At 38.1% G+C, this 17,973-nt stretch overlaps 1 non-coding gene across 1 annotated transcript; it reads right to left on the bottom strand.

The window, feature by feature from the left end:
• Window positions 1-15,409: 15,409 nt before the first annotated feature.
• Window positions 15,410-15,539, bottom strand: LOC129085471 (small nucleolar RNA SNORA42/SNORA80 family). Its single transcript, XR_008530722.1, has one exon. It is a non-coding gene; the product is annotated as a small nucleolar RNA SNORA42/SNORA80 family (small nucleolar RNA).
• Between the last annotated feature and the right edge of the window lie 2,434 nt (window positions 15,540-17,973).

The following is a 17,973-nucleotide window of genomic DNA, read 5'->3' as shown; positions in this document are numbered from 1 at the left end:
CAAAAATGGACACGTGGACGCACACTGGGGCAGCTCTCGCAGGTGGATGAAGGGTCTGACGCTGTCAGCAAGGCTTTCCATTCCCCCACAAGAGCCATAGACACCACTGCGTGAATAAATAAGGTCACTCTTTGAGCATGTGTTCAAAGTTGCAGAGACATTGTTTGGTGACACTTCTAATTTAGACCTCGATGCTGTCAAAGATACAAAAAAAAAATTCTTCATAGAAAAAGTGAATGATAGTAGAGAAGTGCTATTTCTTAAAATCCATCATGTCTCCATTTGGAAACATAGGAGCTGAAGGAAAGTCTATTTTTAAATGAATTGGTACAGAAAGTTGGATCTGCTTAAGACATGTAGAGGATAAGGAAGGCATCTGCTTCAAAAATCTCTGTATTTTATTTATTTTATTTTTTATTATTGCTTTCAGTTACCATTGTCCCACCTTTTTCTCCATTGCTCTTATAAATGAAAAAGTTTGTGCTTCTCTGTTTTTAAATCAAATACATATAATAAAATGGATTTTATCAATAATCTTACCTAACATTATCTCTGTCTGTGAGAAGGAAAGATTACGATGTTGATCTCAGTTTGCAACAAAACAAAGTGAATTTCTACTTGTCCAATCAGCACATTAAGGTATTTAAATATATAAATACTCATCACATTTTAAAGAGAGGCTGATAATCTACTTTTTGAAACAAACATAGATTTTTCTCTCCATGGGAGAAAAAAGGTTTTCATAGGTATGCAAACAAACACAAACAAACACACTCACTTGTGTACAACCTTGTGTTTTCAAACTAAGGAACAAATATTTAGAACGTGGATTATCTTCCATATGTTATATATTAGTTATTTGCCTGATGGAACATGCCACATACAAAAACTGAAGCATTAGCACACAACACACTCACTTTCTCCTCCCACAAACATTCAGATTTGTGGTGTCTAAGCTGGAGTAGATACTCAAACTTTTGTTTATTTCCTTTCTTTATAAAGAAATATAAAAATATACAATCCCTTCAGGTATTGTAATGTGATGAGGACAGACCACAGCTCATAACTGTTACTGATGGGGAGAATTCATGGCAATGAAAATGAACTTACCAGCTGCATGTGACAACAGGAATGAGTCCCCCAAACATAAAATCAAGCATCAGAATCCAGACAAAACTAAACTCAAGGATTTAGGGATGTTTGCTTCAGTGATAAAACTATATATAAAAGTAAAGAAGTGACTTCCCCAAAAAAAGATTGTGGTTTCCTTTGTGGAAAAAGGAATAAATGACTAAGAGGGACATGAAGGGCATTTCTGGAACATTGGCTATGTGAGTGAACTGGTGTCTGCTTTGTAATAAATAGATGAGAAATGAACTGCATTTATGGATGTGTGCACTATTCTGTGTTTCATTGCATAATGAAAAGTGGGAGAAAATCATTTGTGGCCCCAGTTACAAGAGCATTAAAAAAGACTAAGACTCTCTAGCTCTCTAATGCCACCTTTGGAAATCTACTTTACAGATATAATCTCTTTAAAATGTCTTATTCTTAATGACATTTACTATAAATATATTAATACTTTGGAAACTAATACAACCTAAAATCCAACAATAAGAAAAATGGCTGAAAGAAGCTGTGTTTTCTAATTATAAAAATAGCAAAACTATGACTATGTTTTTTAATATCCAACCCATGGAAGTAAGACCTGAAAGGCATACAATAAAATGCTATAAGTGAGTTTGGGGAGCGAGGTTACAGCTGATTTCTTTTCTTCTTCATGTTTACCTAATTTCTCTATTTTTCTCTAGTTATCACTTATTAATTTAATTTGTTTTATGCCCTCACCCAGGGACATTTTCCCTTGCTTTAGAGAGAAAGAAAGGGGGGGGAGGGAGTGAGAGAGAGAGAGAGAGAAACATCCATGTAACAGAGAAACATCAATTGGTTGCCTCTTGTACACACTCCAAATTGGGAATCAAACCCGCAACCCAGACATGTGCCCTGACCGGGAACTGAACCCACAATCCTTCGGTGTATGGGATGATGCTCCAACAAACTGAGCCACACAGACAGGGCTAATTTAATTTTTTTAAATAGAATGCTGTCCAGTTTCAGAAGAACTTTAATACAATTGGGACTTAAGTCTTATTTATACTTGTCTGTGCAAGATGTTGTAATTTCAGAAACCTTGCTTCTTCAAAGCCTCCTACAAACCTCATAAAGAAGAATTATCAATCCTTGGTCAAGTGAAGTAATAGAAGCACATGCAACTTAAATAACTTGGCCTACAGCACACAATCAGGAATAGGGGAGCCAGGATTTGATCCTATTCTTCTTAGTTCAAAATTCTGAAATTCATTAAATTACACCATATCTCTATGTAGTATTACACAAATATGATTAGCTATAAATAAGAATAACAGTAACTAAATCTCTCCAAAAAATATAGCAGCAAAATCCAATGGCAAAATCCACACTCACTGGTGGCTATCATGGTAACCAGTGACTCTCATCATTTTGTGGGAAGGATTAAGATGCCTGTAAGAATCTTCTGAAAACCAGAAAAAAACATATGTGCATGCACACATGCGCAATTTTTTCCATATAATTTCGGGGTGGGTTCATGAAATCTATGACAACCTGTCCAAAAAGTATCCAGCCACGTACTGTGAAAAATAGAGACATTTATTGAAGAAACACAGACACAGGAAACATTGTACACAGGACAATGACACCTCAGTCTCCTTCGAAGTAGGCACCTAGGGACCTCACACCATTCTCCCAGCATCATTAACAACTGCAGCACAACGTTCCTTCTGCTCTGGAGCAGATGCCATGGAACAGATTTTGTCACGACACATTTCATGCCAAGATCCCACATCCAAATCTCGGACATACTACCTTTTGGAATCCCTAGATCAGCTTCTAATTCTCGCACTGTCAGAAACGGACATGCTCATTGGACATAATAATTCATACTATTCTACTTTTTAAGACTGATAAATAAAAAGTAGAAATAAATGATGTTTGAAACTTTAGTAAATATTTATACAAACTCATGGATCATGAAGCCCAGGGAATGTTTCAGTTTATGGCCGAGCCCCTAATACAATCCTCTGTTACTCATTCCTGGTTCCACATATTTGGCTTTTTCTTTTGAGGAGCTGGCAATGTCCTTTTAATATCTTGGGGTGTTTAGATGTTTGGGTGGTATCTACCCCACCACCCACCCAAAGAAGATGTTTACAACCTGCTCCCCAGAACCTGTAAATGTGACCTTACTTGGAAAAAAGAGGTCTTTGCAGGTATAATTAAATTAAAAATCTTCAGGTGGCAGCATTGTGGATTACTCAAATGGATCCTAAATCTGATGACTAGTATCTTATAAGAGATAGAAGGGGAAATGACACAGACATAGAGGAGAAGTCCAGATGAAGAAGGCGGTATAGGTTGGAGTGATACAGCCATAAACCGAGGAGCGCCTGGAGCCTCCAGAAGCTAGAAGAGGCAAGGAAGGATTCTCCCCTAGGGGCTTCAGAGAGAGCTCAGCCCTTGATTTTGGACTTCTGGCCTCCAGGACTGTAGAAGAATACATTTTTGTTGTTTCAGGCCACTGAAATGTATGGTAATTTTTTACAGCAGCCCTAAAAAACTAATACAGGATCATCTTCCCTAAGACTGACCAAAGAGTACAATTCAGTGTCCTCAGATGTCCCTAAACTTCTAAAGACAATCTAATGGACCTTTTTGTCAGAATAGTTTTTACTGTTAATCACTGCTGGAAATAAGAGATAGCCAAAAGTGGTAACCCTAGAGAAATTACAAAGAAACCTATAAAAAAGGGTGTGTGTGTGTGTGTGTGTGTGTGTGTGTGAACTTTCAGCTTTGTACTCTCTGCTATCCCTGAAAGCCTGGATGAACCTCTGCTTTACATTTATTGATAAGTGTCAAGTTCACCAAACAGCGCCCTCCCTCAGTGATCTCCGGTTTGGGGGTGTTTTTTTTATCATATTCTCATATCTATTGGTGATCTTTTTCACACATATCCCCATGAATGTTTGTGTCCATTTATATTTTTGTTGTTAGAAAACATTCTTAAAACAAAATTTACCACTTCAACCATTTTTGAGTGTACAGTTCAGTGGCATTAGGTACATTCACAATGTTATGGAATCATCACCACTGTCCATTTCCAGAACTTTTCCATCATCCCAAAGAGATATTCTGTAAGTGTTAAGCAATAATTCTCCATCCCCCTCAGCTCCTGATAGCTTCTAAAATGCTTGCTGTCTTTATGAATTTTCCTATTCTGTGTAATTCATATAGCTGGATTTACACAGTATTTGTCTTTTTGTGCCTAGTTTATTTCACTTAGCATAATGTTTTCAAAGTTCATCTATGTTGTAACATGTCAGAATTTAATTCCCTTTTAAGGCTGAATCATATTTCATTGTGTATATATACCACATTTTGTTTATCCACTTATCTGTTGATGGATACTTGACCATCTCCACCTTTTGCCTATTGTAAACAATGCTGCTTTAATCTTGGTGCACAAATATTTGTCTGAGTCCTTGTTTTCAATTCTTTGGGGTATGAGGTCTGTCCAGAAAAAGTTGATCCATTGTTAATATAATGAGAATGGTTTGCACCTTAATAATGTAATCTGGCAACCAAGAAGAGTGGACTGGGATGCGCATGTGTGAACAATGATGACTTCTCTGTACTAGTCAGTGGGAACGTTAGACACCCTTGAGTGGGCATGTGCATTGTGTGGCTGTCACATTCAAAACAACTGAGTGAGTAGAGCAACAAATCTGCATCAAATTTTGTGATAAGCTTGAATATCCCTCTGTGGAAATTATTCGGATCATTCAGAAAGTTTTTGGGGACGATGTAATCAGTACAGTACAAATAGAAGTGCGACATAAATGCTTCAAATCTGTTGAAAGTGATCCATGTTCTGGAAGGCCTGCAACAAGCAGAACACCTGAGAATGTTGAATGTGTATGGGTTGCAATTAACAAAGGTCAGCTACTGACAGTGTGAGAACTGGAAGCTGATCTGGGGATTCCCAAAAGTACTGTGTCCAAGATTTTGATGCAGGGTCTTGGCATGAAATGTGTTGTGGCAAAATTTGTTCTGTGGCTTCTGCTACCAGAACAGAAGGAACACCGCACTGCAGTTGCTAATGATTTGATTCAAACCACTACCAATGAAACAGGTTTCCTCAAGAAGGTCATAGCCAGAGATGAGGTCCCAAGGTGCCTACTTTGACGGGGACTGAGGCATTATTGTCCTATGTACAATGTTTCTTGTTTCTTGTATCTTCTTCAGTAAATGTCTCTATTTATCATAGTACATGGCTGGATACTTTCTGGACAGACCTTGGACCTAGAAGTTGGGTGCTGGATCATATGGTAATTCTATGTTTAATTTTTTGAAACACCCATACAATTCTCTATAGCTGTTGTACCATTTTAATTCCCACCAACACTGTGCCAGGGTTCTAAATATTCTCTCCATCCTAACCAACGTTTGTTATTTTCTATTTTTCTGATAATAACCAAACCTAATTGGTGTGTTCATTTATTTTTACACATATGTCTGTATATTAATAGTCTTTGCTAATTATGAAACAATCAACAATTAGAAATGTTTAAATAATTAAAATAAAATAATTAAATTCAAAATAATTAAAGATAAAAAATTAAATTTGAAAAGATAAAGATAACAATTTATTTTAAAATAAACTTAAATTTTATTTATTAAACCTTCTGAGAACATTGTGTTTACTCTAAAAATTTAACATTAATATAAATGATTTTAGTGTACACAATGTGGTTAAATGCACCTTATTATATTTTTAAATTTTAGTTCAATATTTTGTGATGTTACTGAGTTTTAATGTTTGTCATCTAAAAAGAAAAGGTTTCTTACACAAATATCTAGATCCACATGGAAAAATTATATCATTGGTTGTAAATCCTGGAATTTGTTTTTCAGTTTTATCTACCAATTCTCACTATTTTTCATTAAAATACATTTAGTAAATTTTTGTCTTTCTGACATTAGTCTATATCCTTATAAATGAATCAGAAAGTATTGCATTTTCTTCTTATCACCAGCTTCAGAATTCATTAAAGCTCTATTTGAAAAATGTTTTTTAAACAAAAATTTTAGCTTCCAATTTCTAACAGTTTAGAATGAGAAAATTGGATATGACACATTTACATTGTTTTTGACATTAAAATTATATGACAATAGAAGCATTTCCAACTACCTAATTTCAAAATGTTTTGTACGTAGCAGGAGTTACTTCACAAAAGCAATTTCTTTCTTCTTCATTGTTATAACATCACTTTAAACTTGGGAGATGAATTAATATTTTGAACACATTAAAATGTGTTTATATTTTCAAAAAAACACCTGATGAATAGCATAATAGATTGCCATCACAGAAAAGGACTTCAAATTTGGAACACTTTTTTTAAAAATATGGAAAATACATCTTTAACATAACTCTTTAGTATTTTGCCATGAGAAATGTCATAAAATTGTGTGGTACAAAAAATTTCCATAGTCTTTTCCCATCCCCTTACATTACAAAATCTCCTATTTTATTTTGTTTCTGTAAAAATAAGCACACATCAGTATGTTCTGTATTATGGAAAAGGCAATACTTCATGATAGGATTGTCGTCAATGAATGAGGGGCACCATCAAGCCCCCTGCTTGACGGGATTCCCATATGTAATAGAGTGCAAAAATGACCACAAGATATCTCCCTTCTCCTAGGTTTTGCCATGTGACTTTGCAGCTCCTTCCATCAAAAGATAGAAATTACCCCCCTTGCTTGAATTTGGGCCACCTTGTGACTTCTTTCACAGATGGAGTGTGACAGAATCCTCATGGTTCGAGTTTCAAGTCTAGGCCTCTGGGCACTGCGTATATCTACTCATGCTCTTGGAACTTGGCCACTGGGTGATCAAGCAGCGGCTCCTTAGGCAGATTCCCAGGCTTCCCTCCCAAAGATTCTGATCCATTTGGTCCAGGGATCCACATTTTTATCCAGCATCAGAAGCAATTCCAATTCAGGAGGTCTTCAGATAACATTTCAGAAAGCCTTATGAGTGCAGACTATGGAGTAGCCTCAACTCCAAACCTATTATAAGAATCAGAAAATATATATAAACTAGTGTTCACTAATGGCCTAAAAATGTGAGCTACATTTGCAGAATTCCTGTGTTTGATTGTAGTCTTGACTTTATACTTCACTACCTTTGTGATCCTCAATAATTTCCTTAACCCCTCTGAGTTCCAGTTTTTGTATTTTTTTAATTTTATTTTTAAATCATGTCTACTCTATTACGGTTGTCTCAATTTTCCCCCCTTTGCCCTCCTCCTCCCATCCCACCCCACCTCCCACAGCCAAAGTCAGTTGCCACTCTGTTGTCCATGTCCATGGGTCATTCATACATGTTCTTTGTCTGGTCCCTTCCCCTTCCCCATTGTCCTCCTTCCCCATCCCCTCTGGTCACTTTCAGTCTGACCAATGTTGCCATGCCTGTGGTTTATTTTGTTTGTTATTTATTTTGTTGAATACATTCCACTTATAGGTGAGATCATATGGTATTTGTCTTACCGACTGGCTTCTTTCATTTAGCATAATGTTCTCCAGCTCCATTCATGATGTCACAAAAGGTAGGAGATCATTCTTTCTCTCTTTCTTTCTTTAAATGCAGATTGGTTTATTTATTTATTTATTTTAAATGTCAAAATCCATTATAAAATATTAAAAAATTAAAATTAATTATAAAGTCCTAGCAATTAAAACATGACACCAGCACAGAAATAATCAAGTAGATAAATGAAATAACATGAGCATTCTAGAAACAAACATATATATCTGTCTAAAAATGTAATATATGATTAAATTTATATTTAAAATGAATGGGGGAAAGAAGGCTTATTTAACAAATAAGGTGCATGGACTGCTATTACTTGAAATAAAACAAATAAGGAGCTCTATTTCACACATTATATAAAAAATACTCAGGTGAGTTAAAAATCAATATGTAGAATCTAAGGAGTTTTAGGAGGAAATACAAAAGAATATTTTTCTTACTCTGAAGTAAAATATTCAAACCCAGAAGCTATAAAGTTAAATATTGACTATATGGCTATAATAAACACTTAAGACTCTTCAGTAATATACTTATAAAAAAAGTTAAAGGGCAACTAATAGAATAGTAAAGTATTCATAGCACATCTAAAAAGAGGTTAATAATTTTGTTCAGGGAAAAAGTTCTACAAACATTTAATAAAAAAAAAAGGATAAAGAATACCAAAAGTCATTTAAAGCTTTTTAAAAAATAATAGAAATAGGCAGGAAAGATACAAAAACAGGTTTAGTTTCAACAAGTAATAAATTAACAATTAAAATAACGCATCATTGTCACAATCACATTAAAAAGTACTGAAAATATTGGTAATATCAAGTATTGGTGACTGTGAAAGGAACTGGGAATTCATAGACTCTTTTCCTTCATCTCTTTAAAGGAGTCCCTTTAGCATATTTTGCAGTGGTGATTTGGTGGAGGTGTATTCGTTTAGCCTTCTTTTGTCTGGGAAACCCCTTATTTCGCCTTCCATTTTAATTGAGAGCCTTGATGGGTAGAGCAGTCTTGGTTGAAGGCCTTTGTTTTTCATGACTTGGAATATTTCTTGCCATTCTCTTCTGGATTGTAGTGTTTCTGTTGAGAAGTCAGCTGCAAGCTGTACCGGGGCTCCCTTATATGTTACTACATGTTTCTCCCTTGCTTCCTTTAGGATTCTCTATTTGTCTTTGATACTTGCTGTTCTAATTAATGATGTGTCTTGGAGTGGGCCTCATTGGGTTCCTCTCCAATGGGACCTTCTGTGCTTCCTGGACTTCTGTGACTTTTTCTCTCCTCCAATTAGGGAAGTTTTCCATCACTACTTTTTCAAACAGTTTCTCTGTCCCTCCTCATCCTCTTCTTCCGCTATCCCTATTATACAGATATTATTATGTTTCAGGTTGTCCTGCATTTCCCTAAATTCCTCTTCATTCTTTTTGAGTCTTTTTTCATTTTCTTGCTCTTTCTGGGAGCTTTTTCCTACCTTGTCCTCCAGCTCGCTAATTCGGTCCTCAGCTTCATCTAGCCTGCTTTTAATTCCTTCTACTATGTTCTTCAGTTCAGAAATTGTACTCTTCATTTTTCTTGTCTCTTATTGATAGTTTCCATGTCCTTTTTTATGCTGATATAGTTTGCAGTAAGTTCCTTGTAGTTTCCCTGTAGTTTTTTGCAATTCTCTCTGAGCTCACTGAGCTCTTTGAGCTCCCTTAGAATGATTGTTTTGAACTCAATATCTGATAGTTTACTTGCCTCTATTTCATTTAGTTCTCTTGCTTGGGATTCCTCCTTTCCCTTTGACTGGGGGGTGTTTCTTTGCCTTCCCACTATTTGTGAGGCTTTTCTCTTTTGCTTCTGCTTCTTAAATTGATCTGTCTTGATTTCCTGACTTTGTGGTGTCAACTTCTACGGTAGGAGACTGCTGTTTTTTTCTTTCCGGATCTGCCTCTGATGATGTCAGATGTTGACCTTATCTGAACTTAGGCGGTCTGTTCGAGACTTCCAGGAATCCACTGTCTGTGGCTGTCTCCTTCAGCTGTTAATCTAGTCACTCTGCACTCAGCAGGTTGGCTTAGACACCACAGGGAGGGGCAGAGTCCCTCTGGGGGTGGGATTATTGGGTCCTCTCATGCTGCTGCCACTCAGGGAAGTGGTCTGCCAGAGCCAGATGGCTACTGCCATATGGAGGAGGAGTCAGCACCAGGACCCCACCAGCCACTCTCTCAGTTCTCTCCCCAAAGCCTCTGTCTCCAGTCTCTCCTCAAGTGTTTCTAGACCACTCTGTATGCCCTGTAGCCAGGGATCTACTCTCTGTGGCTGCTACTCTGTACTGAGCAGTTAGGTTTTAGCACCACTGGGCCTAGGCAAAGCCTCCTGGGGGCAAAGCTTTTGGGTCCTCTCACACTGCTGCCGCTCAGGGGAGTGGTCTGCCTGAGCAAGATGACTGCTGCCATCTGGGGGATGAGTCAGCAATGGGATCCCACCAGCTACTCTCTCAGTTGTCTTCTCAAAGCCTCCTTCCCCAGTCTCTCCTCAGGCACCTCTAGCCCACTCTGCCCTTGCCTTTGCTGGAGCCCAAGGTAAGTGGCTGCAAATGAAAATTTATTCATTGGCCCTTTAAATGGCTCTTTGCGTCTTCAGCTGCCTGTCTCTGGCAGAGAGCAACCCTGTAGCTTTTCGCAGCTGGCTGTTATCTATGTACTCATTGGGCTCTGGTACTGTAGGCTGGAGATCCCTGCTTATGGTTTAGACCCTGCTCTTCTCAGGGGGATCCAACTGGCTGTTTCAATATCCATTTGGTGCTGCTGCCTACTGGCGCCCTCCCCTCCCCTGCCTTCTCAAGTCTCTACCACAGTCCTTACAAGTTAGGTTGTGCTAAAGCTGATTCTTCTGTCTGTCCAAGGTTATAAGGCTCCTCTCTCACTATTGTTCAGTTGTTTGTTTTAGGTGATTGCTCCACAATTTAGTTGTAATTCCAGGTTGGTCCTGGGAGGAGTTCAGTGTGACTTCCACTCACTCCTTCACCATCTTCATTCTCCCTGCAGTTTTTGTATTTAAAATATGTGAATTATATCTATCTATTAAGTCTATGGCAAGAATGACATGAGATACGTTGTATAAAGCACTTAACATAGAACCTGGTAGATGTTCAACTATTTTTTACACTTATCTTAATTATATGATTATCTCTAAGTACCTACTCTTCTCAAAGAACTAATTTACATTTCTGAATACCTCTAAATCTCTCAGTGGAAACTCTGTCTCACACATAGTCAGGGTCTGGAATCAGTCAGACCTCAGGTACTTTCCATCACTTATTAGTGTATACATCTGTGAAACAGGTACAGGCCAACCCATCTGGTATTTGGAGCTGTCACAGAGGAGCAAATTTGATTTTGCTGGACTCATACTGCCCAAAGCTCACCTGTGAGTAAAGAATGAACTAAACCACATGTGGCCACCAAAGAACAGGTCAGAGGTATGAGGCCCAGGGAGTTATTTGGGAAGCTGGTAAAGGCATTCTCCCTTCTGCACTACCTCCAAGACCTAAGCCAGGCACTCCTGGCACCCTGTCTGAAAAAGGGCAGCCCTTTTAACTGGTCCCTCTGTGTTTTGCTCTCCAGTTCCTCTCTCCACTCAGGACACCATGGCCAAAGTTACTTACCCAAAATCCTGCTTGCCTCAAAGCACACTCCTGCATAAAAACTTCCAGTGGCTGCTCCTATTGAGTCCAATGTAAATGTTCCATTCTTACTGTAGTAGGCTTCACCCCTCCACAAGCGTGAAATTCCTCTCATTGAGAACACGAACAATCCTCTTGCTGCCAGAGGTGGGGAGAGGGTGATTCTCTCCTGAACATTCCAGTCGCCCAAGTTAGATTACTTGGAGTTGGAAAAATTTCCCCACACTGTCACATGTTATACATAACTAATTTCATTGCACTCTAGCCAAAATAAAACAACACTCTTTAAATTGTTTAATTTGTAATAATAATAAATCTAATATAGATTAACATTTTCCAATTTTTGTTATTTTTTTTGGTTTTATTCCATCCTTATTTTTTTGTGACAAGATTTAAATTTTAAGTCTCTTCGATTTTTAAGCCAGCTCCCAGAATCAGAAGCCCTGGTTATCGTAACTAGTCACATGCTTGTAAAGATTCTGACTTCTGACCTCCCATCATCATGCCCTATGGCTTACTGCAGGATTGGAGGGTGAGAATCTACACAAGTGAGTTGTCCATAGCAAGCGGATGCCTAGACTCCTTGAAATATGACAGAGTTGCCTTGCATTCCTCAGAGCATGAAGAAAACTGAAGAAAGACAAAAAGAATAGAACTGTAAACATTGAAAAACTTGCCTTAGAGGCCTCTGGTATGAGCGTTTTTCCTGACACCGAAGTGTTCCTTTCCATGGTTTATAATATTTCCATTGTGGTAGGATTGTCATGGATGGAGAGAGATGGGAATACTGAGGGACTGGGAGACTGGCTTGGCCCTGGGAGGAAATGCCTGTGCTGCGTCCCCAAGACCTCCACTGAGAGGGCAGACAACAGGAAGTCTTACACCATTAGGCTGTATCAGCTTATTTCCCTAGTATTGGAGGGTCCTCTAAGGCAGGATCCACCACGAGGAACTCTGGAGCTGTCTATAGACACCTCATAATGCCTATTAACTTTTCCTTTTTGAAGTTAAAATCTCATTTAATTGACTACAAGCCGTTGAGTTAAGGAGCCTGGGTTATCTAGAGAGTGTTTGTCAATTCATGGAGATGGAGTTGAACTGAAGACACCTGAAAAGCTAACCTATGCTCCACCCCCCCTCCCAACAAAAAAAGACATTAAAAAAATGTTCAAATGTTATTGTTAGTGGTGGTCTTCTTTTGTTTCTTTACAGGATTATATGGGTCCTTAGTGTTTCAGGAATCTCTGAGAATTATTTATGGATAAGCAAATTTTTTTTTAACATTTTAGCAAAGGAAAAAGACATAAAAATCAGTTCAGGAGAGGACTATCCTTATTTCTTCTCTGGCTCTGGCTGAAAACATGGCAGTTACTCTCAACTAAAGTATTTCTCGAAATGTCCAAGGAGTAGATACTGAAGTCCAAAGCTTATTAAAGTCTTTAACTGGAATGCATATCCAAATCAGAACATATTATAACTTATAAACAAACCTATTCAAAAGAACTATCCATCTCAGCTTTTTGGCCACCAAATGTCAAACTTCAAGGTGCATAAGAATAACATGAAACACATACTTAAAATATGTATCCCTGGATTCAACCCAAAGATAGCAACCCAGGTGGCTTTAATACAGATGGGTCAAGACCACAGTTGGAAAAACATTTCTTTAGATTTGTTTCAAAAAAAACCCCCAACAAACTAAAAAATGATTGCTAAATATCACTCATTATATCTTGTCACAGAGCTTGTCAAAGAAGCATTCTTATGTCTGCCTACCAGACCAAAACAGAAAGGAACTATGGCATGGCTAGCTGTGTCCCCTCTCTTTTATGAGGAAGCAAAGCCTCCACCCTGACAGAATTCCTCTTAGGTCTTCTTGGCCCAGATTGGTCTAATGGCCAATGATAGCTGCAAGGGATGCTGGGAAACCTGAGAACAGGACACTGTCTAAAAACAAAGTGGAATGAAAACAAGACAATCATAGTGCTACCTCATAAGTGAAGGAGGCAAACATATGCTGAATATCTACTGTATGAAAAGTTCTGGAACAAGTACTTTCACAGTTTTAAAAATTCCCATTTAACATAATACTCCTCACTCCAGTGGAAACAGAGCTCTTTGCTTTTATCCTGTTCCCTCTGCTCTCTTTCAGCATTATCACAGAAGTCATCACTCCAGACCCCTTTCTAAAAGATTGCCTTTTAAAAGTTTCCATTTTAAGTAATTTTAACCACTCAAAACTGACTTTTCAAGTTTGTCTCAGCTATATTTTATTTTCTTTATTGAGGTTCTTTGTACTCTTTTATTTCTGGCAGTAAAGAAAATTTTTATGTAAATGGAACATAATACTTTTTTTTTAAGATTTTATTTTTTTCTTTATTTCTAGAGAGAGGAAGGAAGGGAGAAAGAGAGGGAGAGAAACATCAATGTGTGGTTGCACTTGTGCAGTCCCTACTGGGCACCTGGCCTGCAACCCACGCATGTGCCCTGACTGGGGATCAAACTGTCAACCCTTTGGTTTTCAGGCTGGCACTCAATCCACTGAGCCATGCCAGCTGGGGCATGGAGCATAATACTTTTAATCCACTAGAGAGATGAATAAAAGGAACTAAATCCCTTGCCTATTATTCCAAAGATTAAAAAGTTAAGACCTCCCTGCCCCCGGTGCAGCTATTCTGCTGATTATGGTGATTGCCCTGAGAGATTGGGAGATTAAAATTTTCTATTTGTTCTCATTTTTTAAAAAGAAAAGGGATCACAAAGAAAATGTTTAATACAATGCACAGATTAAAACTGTAATATGAAATTCAGGAAATGCAAAGGTGAAAGGTGCAAAGGTTCTCATAGGAACCTTAACTCATGTACCCTGACTACATGCATGATGATCTGTCAGCAGCACTACACCTTTGGTGTTTTCGCTGATAAACCTGACATTCCAGGTCACCAGTCTTGGCAAAGCTGTAATTTCCTGGACACTAACTGTAAATGTAGAAGTGAAAAAATTACTATTGGAATTATTGCTTATTAAAATTTATATTTATTTTTATTCTCTGCATTGTATCTACTTTAAAGATATAATTATGTGTATTCACAAATTTTTAGTTTCCATTACCAGAAGAAATGTTGCTGGATCGACATGATGCTAAAAACTGTGATCTATTCAGTAAACAGTTCAGTCAATAACAGCCCCAAAGCCAGTCAGAATGGACGGCTGACCCAACTTAATTATTGGGACAGCCAGTCTCACTCTCCTGATAAGAGGCAGTTGAGCATGCGCCATCCTGATCTTTGACTTCATGGGATTAAATTCACTGAAGTTTCTGGAACTCTTCCCCTCTGTCATCCCCCCCTACCCACCCCCATACCTCTAAGTTGGAGAGGGAAACAGAAGGGTGAGATATGCAGACTAAATATTGTGTGTATTGCTCCATTCCCCAATCCTGTCCCCTCCTTGTAGTTGCAACTCTGATGCTGAGGAAGTCATTGTCAATCTAGAACAGCAAGTTTCAACTGATGTGCCACAAGAATTCTTAAAACATGTAATGCCTGACAAATTTTCAGGGGCACTGATGTCTTTTCCCTTAAATTTTCAAATAAAGAAATGACAACAGCCAACACAACAATAGCCATTTGGTGTGAAGAAGTCAAAATTGTACCTATATTTTTGTCAGGTCAGCAAATATTATATTTTTGGTGTGACACAGAACTTAATAATTAGGTTTACGTGTGCCATGAGATGAAACAGTTGAAAATCGCTGGTCTAGAGCAAGGGTCAGCACATTTTTCCCATAAAGGGCCAGTTAGTTAATATTTCCAGCTTTTTGGGTCTTGGGGTCTCTGTCTCAGAGACTCAGTTCTGCTGTTGGAGCACAAAAGCAGCCATAGATAGTAGAGAGACACATTGTGTGCCTATGTTCCAATACCATTTATTTACAAAAATCTGCAGCGAGCCAGGTCATAGTTTGCCAACTCCTGGTCTAGGGAATTCTGCTTATCTGCTTCTTTTCTTATTTTATCAAAGACATATTCTGTCTTATACTTCAGTAACTCACACTTTCTTTTTTTTTCACTGTGTAAGCTGCTTCAGTGCCTGCAGCCTGTGGGCAGAGGCCAGCAACGGTTCAAGGGCACAGTTTGCTCTGGCATGGGGCACTGTGAGAGACACAGGATGGGCCTGCCATAAATCCAAATCCTTGCAAACTGTATTTTTAATATATACGTTTGCCTAATTGTGTTACATACCTTGCCACTACTGTTCTAATTGATTCTAGCATTGCTCCTTTAAGCATAAAGCTTCTATCTCCTACTCCAGATTCTTTAATTTTCCTTTAACTTTACCACAACTGAATTTCCCCAGCCATCTCAGCTATTGAGAATACCCGAGTTAGAATACATGAGCTGTACTCCCTGTATTAGTTATCACTGTATATCAATACATCCCAAAGCTCAGTGCTTTAAAACGACTACTTCCCTAGCTGGTATGGCTCAGTGGACCGGATGCCGGCTTGCAAACCAAAAGGTTACTGGATTAATTCCTGATCAGAGCAACGTGCCTGGGTGGCAGGCCAGGTTCCCAGGCGTTTCTCCCTCTATTTCTCTCTCCCTTTCCCTCTCTCTAAAAGTAAATAAATAACATCTTTTCTTTTTTAAAAAGTAACTAGAAATTAAAAATAAATAAAAATGAAAAAATAAAACAACTACTTACTTTTTTATGAGTCTGGATCAGCTGGTAAGTTGTGTCCCCTTGCTTTTCTCATAATTATCTTGATTATTCTTGGTATTTATTATTCCAAATGAAGTAATAAAAATGATCCTGTCCTAATTCCCCCAAAAAACATGCATTCAGGTTTTAATTGCCTCAAACATTTATGACTTTTAGAAAGATTGACATTTGTATGATATCAAGTCTTTCCCCTTAGGACCATGGTGTACTGTTCCAGTTTTTTTTAGACCTTGATTTATGTTCTTTCATAAAATTTTATTCGTTATTAAAATAAACCCTGTTTCTTTTCTTCTTAATTTGGTTCCTTAGTATTTTACAGTTGTGTGGCCATCGTTACTGGGATGTAACTTGGACGTTTCCCAGGTTTCAGAAATTCTGTCTGATTTCAGCTAAAACCTGAAGCCAGCCCTTGCACACGGGGGAGGGGAAAGAAAGACGAAAGATAGAGACAGCCCACTCCACACTGGTAGGTGGCAGTTTAATAAGAAAGGGGACTCGCATATGAGGCCTGTCTTGGGTGCCAAAAGACAAGCAGACCCCACACCCACACACCAGAATCTTAAAAGTTTATACAGAGGCTTTTATGTGGTTCTGCCACATATCCTGTCCAGATGGGCTCATCAACACAGTGCTCTGTCAAGGCCGTGTCCTTGAAATGGCTCCTAGTGAGGAGTCGGGGGTCGGGGGATGGGAGGCAGAGCATACATTCTAAGGACAGATGGGCTAGGGGCGGGTGGCTGAGGAGACTCCAGTCGCCCAGGTCCAGCTCACAGGTCAACCAGTGGTCACAGCCTCTCGATGACTTCCTCTGACAGGCATTTTCCTTTGTAGTCAATCATTATTAATACAGAGATTTGGGGTTTTGCACATTTATCTTATATCCCACCTCTTCACCAAGGTTAAATTTGATTTTTGTCTGAGGGAAATGTAATTACAGAAGAATAGTTAGAGAAGTGCAATGTTGCTGGCTTCAGGGGTGGAAGGGGGGACCAAGAACCGAGAGATGAGGGTGGCTTTTAAAACTGGAAAAGATAGACACAACATTTCATCATCAATCATTACTGAACATTTTTTGAAATCTCTACTAGAAAGCCACTCTTTGGTAAGAGTTACATTGTGAACACTAGGCCTGCCTGGCCATGCTTCAGAGCATTTGAGAGGACAACGGGGCCATAGATACAATTCAAAGAGGAGATCCCTAATATCATCACACATCCATTACAATGGCCAAATCCAGAACACTGGCAACGACAAATGCTGACAAAAATGCAGAGCAATAGGAACTGTCATTTATTGCTGATGGCAATGCAAACTGGTACAGCCGCTTTATAACATAGTTTGACAGTTTCTTAAAAATTAGGCATAATCTTATTACGCGATACCGCAATAATGCTCTTTGGTAGTTATCCAAATAAATTGAAAACATGTACACACACACACACACACACACACACACACACACACTAAATTTAATTTTCTCTTCTAAAAAGTTATACTCAGTTATTATTTCAATTCTCATTTTAAAATTTTGTTTTTTCCTTTTCCTTTCTTAATATTCCTTACTATTCCAGTTGTTATAAGCGTTAAACACCTAGCATGGTGTCTAGCAAATAATATAGTAAGCACTCAGCAAACGTTAGCTATTAAGATTTTGATATTTATTCAAGATAAGTTTAAATTTTCTGCTTCTCTTTATTGATCATCCTATTCTTTGCTATGAGATTTTTTTTGACTTCATGAACAGGAAAAAAACCTGTATGGAAATCTCTGGGAAACATACAATTTTGTATTTCATATTCCTAATATCTTAATAATACCTGTTATATTCACAGAAGATACAAATAATTTGCTAGTACACAAAGCACCACTTATACTCCCAAATCTAAAATTAAATATATTTAAGATTTT

Source organism: Pteronotus mesoamericanus, unplaced genomic scaffold (genome assembly GCF_021234165.1).
Source record: "Pteronotus mesoamericanus isolate MK-2021 breed Mesoamerican mustached bat unplaced genomic scaffold, CSHL_Meso_final scaffold_232, whole genome shotgun sequence".
Taxonomy (NCBI): Eukaryota; Metazoa; Chordata; class Mammalia; order Chiroptera; family Mormoopidae; genus Pteronotus; species Pteronotus mesoamericanus.
This window is presented reverse-complemented; position numbering and strand designations above follow the sequence as displayed.